General features: G+C 50.6%; 1 pseudogene across 1 annotated transcript; it reads right to left on the bottom strand.

Moving 5' to 3' along the window:
- Window positions 1-950: 950 nt before the first annotated feature.
- Window positions 951-5290, bottom strand: LOC308271081 (alpha-1-antitrypsin-like; annotated as a pseudogene). Its single transcript has 3 exons — window positions 5252-5290; window positions 2315-2775; window positions 951-1182 (listed from the first exon to the last, which is right to left on the bottom strand). The product of its transcript is annotated as an alpha-1-antitrypsin-like (transcript).
- Between the last annotated feature and the right edge of the window lie 6552 nt (window positions 5291-11842).

Genomic DNA, 11842 nt, shown 5'->3' on the forward strand with positions numbered 1-11842 from the left:
ATTCTTGGAAGAAATCTCATAGGCTAGTTCAGATTATAGCTCATTAGGCCAAATAGACCCACAGCCATGCTAACAGAAACCCTTTCTCCTACAACTTTAAGAAAAGCTAAACATAACCCAGCCAAGGTAACTACAATAAGAGATAAAAATCTAAGACAGACTCTAGAAATAGAAACTGGGTTTGGAGACATGAACATGTAGCAGGAATTAGTTAAATATTCTGCAAAGACTGCTGGCAAGACAAATGTTGCTCATGTGCCTCTGGCCAGCCACAAGCATAAATTGCTCATTTTCCTTTGGGGTAGAGTTTGGCTGAGGCTGGTTTAAGGCGCCTTTTAGATCTTTTTAAGGAAAACAAAAACACTCCCAATGGGACTTGTAAGACTTTGGTTCTCTTATTCCTTGAGTTAAATACCAACACCAAGATGACCAAATATTCTTCCCTGAGTCCTATAGAAACTTCCCAGGCTATTCAACCCTCCTCCAAGCCAGCCAGCCTTATAGCACATCTCACTAGAGAGACACCAGTGGGGAGTTCTTCCTTGGAAACCTGACCTGTGTGGGGATTAGACTATACACTGAAAAAACTGGGTTATCTCATGCTCAGACAGACATATGGTAGTACTGTGGCTCGAATTTATTCTCATCCTTGATAAGTTTCTTGGAAGGAACTTGTGCACTGGTTCAGCTAGTTGTTTCATTCATCATTGCTTTTCGAGGTTAAATGTGTGCAGGGTCTTCATGGGGCCCAGTGTGAGATCATACCTAGACCAGGAGGGTCCTTTGACCCTAAGTGTACACAGATGCTGTATGGGTACTCAGAGAAGTTTCAGACAAGTTTAAGGCAAGAGACTAAATAGCTGTAGGCTTTGAGTCTCTTTTGTGGTGGGACACAATCAATAAAAATGTAGATTACATAAATTATACTTACTATAACCAGCAAAGATTTGTCAGTTACACCCAGGATGCAGGTGCTGCAGCTTCCCCTTGTCAGGCAGGAGAATATGGCAGTGGCATTTCCCAGGTAGTCCATGAGCAGCACCCAGCTGGGCAGTGTGCTGCAGTGGAAAATGTTAAACATGCCCAGGTGGGTCATTATGGGCACCCTCCCTGTCATCTTTTTATTCACGTGGAAGTCCTCCTCCATGGTTTTCTCAGGATCAAAAGGTTTCTCCCATTTCCATGCAGAGAGGGAAAGTGGATAGTGGCAGGAGAGGAATGGGGTTCAGGTAAGAGGCAGAGGGGAGGAGCACCGATACTCCTGGGGTGCCACTTCCCTCTGGGCCTCAGCTTCTTTTTGTGCAAAAGAAGGTCTCCCAACCTCCCAGGCTGCAGAGAGGGCAGCGCGGGATGACCTCAACCACAGAAGAGCCAGAGCCTCTGGATCAGAGGCTGAGATGCACATTGACTGTGTCTAACAAGTGTTATTATTTGGAATATGTTTATTTAAAGGAAGCATAGGGATTATAAATTAAAATTTTTTTTGCCCTGGTCATGTTTTGGTATTCCCCCATGCCTCTTGTTAATTTGCAGTGCAGCACAGCTCTCCTCTGAGGTAGAACAGCACCAACCTTCAAGATAGACACTTGCCTCAGGGACTCGTGACACTTTTTCTATTGAACAGGAGGAAGTCATAGAGCTGGGGGGACTCCAGATTTCCCCTGGGTCACAGCAGAGCTGTACTCCAGTTGTGCTGACCTGTGGCCTGGGTGCTCTCCCCTGCAGGACTCTTTCTAGGAACAAGGGAGCCAGGGTTGGGAGGACACTGCCTTTGGCCTGGACTCTCACCATCCTCCCTCACACTGTTTATCTGGGGCAGTGTAAGAGGCCTTAGAGCTGGGGGCCCATGGTGTGTGAAGGCTGAGGATCAAGGTTTGTGATCAGCTACTAAGATCCACACATGGTCCCTTGTTCTGTGTAACTTGACTAATCCTTTCAAATTCAGAACATAATGATATTGTTTTGTTCATAAGAAGATGGGACAGTCACATCCCAAAGGAGTGAGATGGCTTATCCAAGATCAAGGCTAAGGAGTGGTGGATACAGATGAACCCAGGTCTTGCATACTGCAAAGTAGACACTCTTCCCCGACTCTGAAGTGATCCAAAGTATGTTCCACAAGACACTACTCCCTCCATACCATCTGTTACAATTTTCATTTCTTAATCTCTGGTTAGAAAAACATTTCATATCTTATGCCCTCCTTCCCAGCAATTTCCAATGAGCATCAGGACAAGAGAGACTCTGAACATCCATGATCTGGTGCTTTCATAGTTTCCATGGGAACCAGCTCAGGCTGGTAGTGCAGCCTTACCTTTAAAGAAGATATAATTCACCAGGGCAAGAACTGTGTTGCTGTTCAAGTCTTTCACCAGATCCACAAATTTTCCTTGGGTTCCCTTCTTCACGTAGCTGTTGATCTATTTATTGGCTGCTTTGTAGTAAGCAAAGTTGACAGAGAAAGATTCTGAGCCATGAGCTTCAGTTTCTTGTTGACAAATAGGCTATTGCCTGCTGACTGTTGGAACTGGTTGTCAGGCCTGTTGAGGGCATGGAGGAGAAGCTGGAAGCCTTTGTGGATGTGGCCTCAGATGTTTCTGTGAGGTTGAACTTCAGGCCCTCTAGGATCTGGGCATGGGTGTCACCCTTGGTCTCCAGAGAGACCATGGCCAAGACCATGGTGATGCTCACAGAGGAGAAGATGTTGGTGCTATTGGACTGACAGGTCACCACCCAGTATAAGCCGAAGGCAAAATCGGCCAGGTTCAGTGCAATCTGTAATCAAATGGGTGTTCCTTGTCAAGCTTGGCTATGTTGGTCTCCTGTGCATCTTTGGCCAGGGAGCGGGAGACCAGGCAGCACAGGCAACAGCAGGACACCTCATGAGGTGGAAGATGGCATTGTCCTATGAGACAGAAGGGGACACAATTTCTGAGTTAGACACAATGAGGACTCTCATTGGCCACTGACTGACAGACACCCTGCAAAAGCCACTGTGGATTATTAAATATCTGACAGGTACCCAACTGATACCAAGCACTTTCTACATCACTGATATTGAAAACAATGAGGAAAGAATTTCTGATTGAAAAGAATCAGAAAAGCATCAACAATATGAAATCTATGGTCTTGGGTTTTCCCATGTATTATCTCCATCTTGTCACAGCCTGGTAAGAGAGACTATCACTATCCTCTATTACTTCAGAGGCAGCCAAAGCCCAGGGAAGTTACGACTCCAAGGTCCACAAGCATGTAGGGTTGCAGAACCAGAGTACACACCAAGCAGTCTGGAACGCAGTCCCTGCTCACGCCAGCTCCACCTGGGACTGCAACGAGCCAGCGTTGCTCTGCCCCCTTCTACTAAGAGGAGCAGAGGTACAGGAAGAGTGGGGACTTACCCAAGATTTACCAGGAAAATTGGGTAAGCTCAGGGTCAGAACCACCATGAGCTAAAATAGCCCTGGGAGGGCTTCCACTCAACCTCATGACTGCCAGGCATCTGCGACAGGCAGGAGGAGTGTTTTGCACATGACACATGAGAACATGGTGTCCCCAACCAACATGACAGCAAGATGAACCCTTAGAAGTTTTATTCTGTGATGTCAGTCACAAGCCTGGACAGATGTCCCTACAGTTAGCTCACCTGCCATTCTACCATTAGTCATGTTCCCACAGTGCAGTGGAGGAGTTGGGGTTACCCGAACCCCACTGAGCTCCCACTACTCAGACAAACCCAGGCCAGGAACCACTAGTTAGTCTACAGCCCCTGAAGTATACTCTGCTCTCTTTATAGATGAGGAAACTAACTTCTTGACTGTGGAGAAGGTGCCTGAGGCCACATAGTCAACTATCTGTCCCATAGCTAAGATCACCATCTTAATAGAACATAGAGAGAAGGGTGGTCTTGAACTTGGGATATAAAACCTAAAGGGGGGAGAGTTGGGAATAAGGAAGGTTAAGTTTCATTTGCTGCCATAACCTTTTAAAATACTTTTTCCCAAGACAACAAAATAAAGCACACAACTGGGCTTTCTCTACCACTTATTTTTCGTTCTGGCCTTCATGTCTAATGAGCCAAGAGAGCAAAGCACACATTGCATAATTTGTGTTTATATTTTTCTTTAACTAGCCAGGGTGTTAGAGCTGAAGATGGTGCTAAGTTTAGATGTCTATATTTCTACCTTCCTTAGAGTTCTTTTTTTCTTCCCAACTGGAATTTTGTGCAGCCTCTGGTGGTTTATGAAAATTCCCCATCTTCCCAGGGCTCAAGGATGAGGGGTAATGGGGATCTCTACAGGGTGGAGACAGGAAACAGTAAGTGTCCTCAGGGCCAGAGGTGGTGGCTTCTGGCTTAGACAGGGCCACTGCTCTGCACTGCACTAGGCCCTGAGCAAGTGTTTGAACAAGTGCTTTCCAAAGGCTGTGCTCTTCCCAGCTGCCCAGGTAGGGTTGGGAGAGACCAGTGAAAGGGTCCTCTGTGCATGAATGTTGGGTCATTCACTCTTGCTCTTCTCTCTCTCTCTCTCTCTCTCTCTCTCTCTCTCTCTCTCTCTCTCTCTCTCTCTCTCTCTCTCTCTCTCTCTCTCTCCCCAGAGATGTTCTACCTTTGAGCTATATGCCCAGCCATTTTTACTTTTTAATTTGAAATAGGGTCTTACTAAGTTGCTGGGGCTGGCCTCAAAACTGTGATCCTCCTGTCTCCGCCTCCCAAGCACTGGGATTATAGACTTACAACCCACTCTTGGGTTTTGTATACCTTGTCTTCTCTAATCTTACCTCAGAGCTTACCCTATGAAGTAGAAATGGTTGGTCTCATTTTATAGATGGAAGAATTAAGGCCCAAACAAGTTAAGCAACTTACCAAAAATCACTGAATCAATTGAATCATAAAATTAGAATATGGTCCTACACATACTGCTTCTTTTAAGCCTTCTCTATTTCTATAAAATAGAAGGCATAAGACTTGAAACAGAACACCTCAGAGGTGGGCTGGCTAAATGAAGTCAGGCAGCATCGCTCTGGCTGGAATTAGTGGCTCTGTGGCCAGGTTGCTGGAGGCCCGCTGGCTCTCTGTAACCTTGGAAGTCAGTCTCCCTGGAGGTTATCACCTCCTTGCCTGGAGATGACAGGAACACTTTGTTCATGGGGCTGTTGTGCAAATTAAACATGCACCAGGTACTTGGTGCTCAGTGAGCTCTCAAGAATCCCCGCTCCCTCTTGCTGCAGGCCTCCCACAGGCATGCTGTGGTACCTGGCCTGCTTTGGTCCTGGTCATGCTCCTGGCCCCCATCTCCAAACACCAGTGACAGAAAGCTGGAATCCTTCAACACTCCAGCGATCAAGCTGAGTGGGGTGGGTGAGGACAGAGCAAAGGTTATCTATGATTTTGCCCAACAGAGCAGAGAGGCTGAGCAATTGTCCAAGAGCACAAAGCATCAGCGAGGCCTGAAGACTGGTCCAGGCTTCCTGCTCCTGAACCAGGGCGCAGACCCAGGAAAAAGGTGTCAGGGTTGGGCCAGGAGCAGGAGCAGAGGGTCTGGAGTCAGTGAGACTCCTGGGTGGTGTGTAACTTGGAGCACGTTATCAAGCTCTCTGTTCCCTGTTTCCTCATCTATACAATGGGAGTAACCATAACAACCACCTCAGAGGGCGGCTGAGACACTTCAGTGTGTTGGCTCATGCACACAGCTTATAGAAGATGGGCTTGGAGCTGTCACTCAGGTCTGTCGGCTCAACTTCCGGTGAGGGTGACGATGCCCTGTGCAGAGGGGCCCTGGGCACACTGACGCTCATCGCCCAGCATGCGCAGGTAGCACTCAGACGCCACTGATGTTGCTAGGCCCACATGGCACCTCCAGGCGAGACCTGGCTCAGTTCTCATCCAGGGCAGATCTGGAGAGGAGGAAGGGTGTGAGCACGGTGCCTCCTGCCCCTTTCTGGCCTGACCTCTGCTTCTGGAGAAGGGGAGAAACTCACCCCGCAGTGGGTGGTGGGAGACTGACCAGGGGTGATGGCAGGACAGCTCCTGGATGGACGCTGGAGCTGTGGGGACAGGACCAGAGTGCCAGTGCTGGCATGGCTGCCCCTGCTTCTGAGGATGCAGAGCAAGATACCTTCTGCGCCTTCTGCCTATGAGGGCTGGATGATCACCAGGAGGTAGTGGCCGGGAATTGGGACAGGAAGGGCCTTTGTGGCTGCTTTTACTATGACCACAGGGGCCCAGTTGCAGCTGACTCTCTCCACCCTGTAAACCCTGGGCCCTAGGCCTGCTGCCTGCCTGGGACATGGGGGACCCTTTGGGGATTCCCCCAGGGAAAGGCGTGCTTAGCACTCACTGTCCCAGGGCCTGTGGTAGAGACCCAGGCCAAGAAGACAGAGCCCTATCCTTGGTGCTATTTAAGTAATGGATGCAGAGGACCGAGGGGGAAGACTGTTAGTGAATATTAATCAAGGTCATCCTAGTTATCATAGGAGCAAACAGACAGGGGCTAAGTCCACTGCCCATACACTGTGTGCTCTGCTGGGCAGCACACTGGCTTCAGCTCCATCCCACGGGAAGTCACTGGGCCGGCCTCCTGGACCTCAGCATCCTGTGTCTAAGAAGGGGCCGTGGCATGTGTCAGACGGCCCCACTGGGGAATTCTCAAAGGCTGCCCCCACCTCTAGCAGCAACATCTACCATTTATTGGGCCAGGTGCCTTGACATGCCTGGTGCATTGGGGTGGGTTTGAGGGGTCAGCACCCCAGGCTTTTTCTGCTACTGGCTTTTGGAAGACCAGTCTTATCCAAAGGCCACCTGCGGTCTATAAATGGGACCTCGGTGGTACCTACCTTGTTGTTGGGCTGCTTGGAGGACGAGAGGCAGCAGGATCTTGGAGCGCAGACAGCCCTTTATGACGGCGCCCCCGTCAGTGGTCTCTGGGTGTCATGGTGGGGGGTGTTGGGAGATTCTCTGCAGGCATCCTCTCCGTCAGCACTCTCAGTGACCCTGTGGGGGAGTGAGCATGCCCCCACCCCTTACAGGAAGTGGGAAGATGAGCTCAGGGCCCCCAGCCCTCCCTTCCCCATCACCTGGCGTCAGGGCCCTGGTTTTCCCTCACCAGCTTCAGAGACACTCCCCCAGGGAATGCCCACTTTGTATCCAAGCCACCTGGAGCAGTGGGATGAGCCTGAGGTGAGACCTGCCCTCTATGCTCCCTGGGCACACTTTCCCCTTCCTGGGCCTCCGTTTCCCCTCTGCACAATGCCACATTCAAAGTCAGCTAACCCTGCTGCCTCCAGCAGGCAGTCACCTGGAGTCCATGGGAGGTCACTGCCCCTCTACCTGGGATTCTGGGCTGGCAGTGCTGCGGGCCATGCCCCTGCACCTGCAGATTGGCTGCTCCTGGAAGCTGCGCGGCTCCAGGCTGTAGCCCAGGGCCTGAGCTCCCGGCCTCTGGGCCTGGAGGAAGGAAGCTCTGCATGGTGTAGGCACCAGGTCTGGGAAGGACGAGGAGCTGGGGCAGGAGGTGCCCTGCCCTGTGCCAGGTGAATGCCAGACCCAGGCAGACCTGCGTGTCACCTACTCTACTTGCTGGGTCTGAGCAGGCTGTGGCATCCGCATTGACTCATTAGAGGACCAGTCCCCTGCACCTCTGTAACAGTCTCACTGGCCGAGAGGCTTCACTAGAACTGCGGGCCTCGCCTTCCTGGCACAGAGCTCGGCACCAGCCTCTTAGCAGGTTTCCGGGGCCAGCACAGAGGGGAGGGGATGATCCACTTTGAAGTGCCCAGCGGAGCCCGGGAGCCTGGAACAGTCAGTGTGTATGGGGAAGGTTGGTGTCACAGGCCCTGGCAGGGTGCAGAGGGCATCCCAGGGGCATTTGGAGGGGGATGAAGACCAGGCCCACGAGGAAGCAGCTGGAATAACAAGCCGGGGCTGGGATCTGGGGGTCCTGCCCTTCCGGTCAAGGGCTCCGTGCTCAGCCCTTGCTCTGCTTAGGACACCCATCATGGAAGGAAGGACTGGGGTGACCTGGCCCTTCTCGAGGAGACTGCTCCACAAATCCTGGACCACACAGGGGAAAGTGCCGGATACTGGTTACTTCTGGAATTATCTATTTCATCATCAGAACTGATGCCCTGGGAGTGAACGTACGATGGGGAAATTATCTGAGAACATTTCTTATGGACCTCACAATCTTGATTAAAGTTTCACGGTTGCTGAGCATGAGCACCAAGAAAACATTGTTAACACTGAAGAGGCCGGACAGGTCTCGTTTCTCCCGTCTTGCAGTTAGTTTTTCCTGCCTTGACTCATGGGGAGATCCTGCAGGCTGGTTGTAAGGGACACCTGGGGAATCCGCCCTCTACAGGCGGGGCCTCCACAGATGGGAGCCCTGTGGTGTGGGCTGAACCCTGAGGCCTGCGTGAGGTCTGAGGCAGGGAAGGGATTGGGGCAGGATGTGTGCATACAAGGGGCTCTGGGCCAAGTGGACCGAGGATGGGAGGTTGCCTGGGGGACAGGAGTGGACCTCAGGGAGCTGAGCCATTGGCAGAGTTCCTGGAGTGTGCAACCGGCCTGTGGCTGCCCGCTCCACGCACACACTCGCCCCACTGTATGTGGGCTTCCAGGCACTGGATCCCTCTGTGGGGAACAGTGTGAGTGAGTGGGTCTTGGGCTGGAAGCTGAGCATGTGGGTACCAGCCTTCCCTCTGCCACTCACTGTGGGATGCAAAGAAGCTACTTCACCTCTCGGTGTCTCGGTTTCCTCATGTGTGAAACAGGACTAAGAATAGTCCTCTCCTCCAGGACTGTGAGTCCTGAAGGCTCATGAGGGGCCCCAAATCAATGTTAACCACCATGGTACCTGCGGATCCGTGTCTGGGCCCGCAGAACCTTCCAGAGGCATCCCGGGATCTGCTTAGGAGAGTGGCCACCATGTTTGGCCCCAGGATAGGGAAGCAACACTCTCCCAAGGACAACTTCTCACATTCAAGTTTCCGTTTAGCCAGAAACACTGCCGCAACACCTCTTGGGAAATCCGGGCTCAGTTTGCTCACTGATGGCACAGGCTCAGGTATATTTAGCATATTTCTGAGTACCTGTGCCTGGCAGAGGATGTGGGGTGCCTGAAACCAGCAGAACCGGATTGTTGTGAGGCTGCTAGTGGAGTATTTAGCAGTGAACCTGCTCTTTTAGTACAGTTGAGCTTTGCATCTTCTTCTTAGAACTAATTTAAACGTGGACATTCCGGGATTTATATTCTGGGCGATGAGTTGGAACTCTTTTCTTTGCTTCCTACTGGCATCTTCCAAGCCAACCAACTTACAACATCCTAGCCGAGTTTTTTCATTTTGTGCAAAACCCCCGGGCTGCTGCCTCCGTGGGGACGATTTCTGCTTGTTTCTGGAACTATTTGGCTACGCATGGCTTCTTGTTTCCACTTTGTATTCTCACTCAGAGAAAAGCAAGTCGAATGTGTACACCATGAATGGCGACGTAGTCAGCAAAAGGCGTAACACACAGACCCAGAGCTTTGCCTCCAGGCTAAAATGAGTGAAACTATGATTTATTGTGACTAACCTCTTCTAGACTTTAAGTTCTGAACTATGGTGGTCATTATTATCGACTTGCAGCTTTTAACAGATTCCACCCGTCCTTTTTAACTATAATTGGGATTTTCTTCTTAATAGACAAACTTGTCATTTTGAGGTCAAAAGAAACCTTTTAACTGATCTCTTTTCTCTTTGCAGCAATCCCTGCTGAGGCTTCAAAACATACACCTCAGGCAGTGATACCACACTCAGGACCATTGCCATTGTCCTCTGTCAAGATGCGGGGGGTGGGGGGGTGGGGGGGCAACTGTCTTTCTGGAGCCACAGGTAGGTCTGGGTGTGCAGGGCTCACCCTTGCATCGACCGAGACAGCCAGTGGCCTTTGGAACTTGTTATTCAGAATCACCAGCCCTGCGTGGGCGGCTCAGACAGCAGAGAGCCAAGGTTCTCAGAACTTGCCCAACTCAGACCTGGACTGCAAATGGTCGAGTCCACCCTGTTGACTTTCTCATGCTGACTTTGAGCATTTCTGTTTGCTCTGTTTTACTGAGACTGCTGCTGCCACTTAACAATAAAAAATAATCTTCAAACTGACCCCTATGGTGACCTCTTGTGCTATGCCTGCTACCTCCTGGGCACTTACTGTGTGCCAGGCTGTGTGTTAACTCTGTGTTAACTTTATGTGGTATGTGGAGGGCACCATCTTATATTCCAGGAACCAAAAAAATCATAAACGATGCTAAAATAAAACAGACATAGCTTTATTTTGGTGTGCAAATTGGGAAAACACGCTAGGTTTAGAAGCGGGGCTCATGCTCCACCAGGGTTAAGCAGAACCAAATATTTTATCATCAAAAGGGGGGTTCTTTGGGAAAGGCAAGTGACCCACTGGATTCAATGGCCAGAAGCTGATTTGAACCAGGTGGTCACAATTTTTGCAAGTCTGCTTAAGTGTATATGTCAAGAGGCTCACTGGCTAATCTAGTATTTTTCAAGTTATTGGTAGATTTCAGAAGTTCTCCATGGCAAATTCAGTTCCCAACGTGATGTCACGCTCTTTATGACCACTCTGCAACCTCTTGATTTTAGGTTATCCCTGCCCAGAGCAGATGAGGACCCTGAGCACAGAGCTTGCACCAGGCTGACATGCATACCTCTCTCCCACCTCCCTCTCTCTCTTTCTCCTCATTCTCTGCTTCCAAAACACCTTGCACCCACCCCTTCATAACATGATCATAACAGCTGGAGAATATTGGGCAGATAGTACCTGCCCAATGCTGTTGAGAGCACTTTCCACAGATGAACTCGCTGTCCTCACAGCAAGCCAATGAGGTCCATCCCTCTGTGGTCCCCATCTTGCAGATGAAGCAAGCAAGGCTCATAAATGTCTAGAAGTTACCTTAAGTTATCACGGGGCTGGGGAGGGATAGAGAGGACACTCAAGCCCAGCGGTGTGACTGCAGGACAAGGGCCTATAACCCTGAAGCTTGGCTGCTTCACCAGACCTCAGTTTCCCTGGGTGCAGGACCTCTGCTTTCGCCATCTGAGCACTTGCTGATCAAGCAGAGAGGAAATGGAGGGTTTCTTTGATCAGATGGTTAAGGTGTCTTGTCAGGGTAAAAGTGTGCAAAGCTAGAACACTTTTGTGCAGGGAAGGTGACTTCTTAGATGGAAATAAACACAATCTACCTGGGTATGCACACAGTCTCAGCTACTTGGAAAGCTGAGGCAGGAGGATCATGTCATGAGCTTGTGGCCAGCCTGGGAAACACAGAGAGACACAATCTTGATAACACACACACAAACAAACAAACACACAAACAAGCAGTTGCTCTGTTAATTGAGCCAGAAGGCCTGGAAAGAAGGCAGAGGCCAGGTTGCCAGCCTGGGGTGGCCAAGCCTGGGTCTCCTCCACACTCAAGACTGCTTCTCCACCACCACCTCTGACTGACCTCCACGTAGAAAAATCCAGGACTTCCCTGTAAAGATGAAATGCCACCCATGGGAAGGAGACTGCATCAGATCCCTGCCTCTCCTGGGCACCCCCTGGATGGTACCAGGGCCTCTCACCTTGGCCTCCCTCCCCAGGTGCTGACCATTTTCTGATGGTGGCCTTGTGACAGGCACCCCATTAGGCAATTTGTGTACACTGTTCTTCCCCAAAATCCAGGGAGAGGGGATCTATCACTCCTCTTTGCAGGTGAGGCTTGGGAGGCTGCAGGAGATGCCTCCATGAGGGCCCTCGTCCTCCTTTCCTCCACACTCCCACCTGCTATGTTCACGTCTGTCTCTCCTCTGCCTTTAC

The sequence above is a fragment of the Muscardinus avellanarius genome, assembly GCF_963383645.1.
Source record: "Muscardinus avellanarius genome assembly, chromosome: 12".
NCBI lineage: Eukaryota > Metazoa > Chordata > Mammalia > Rodentia > Gliridae > Muscardinus > Muscardinus avellanarius.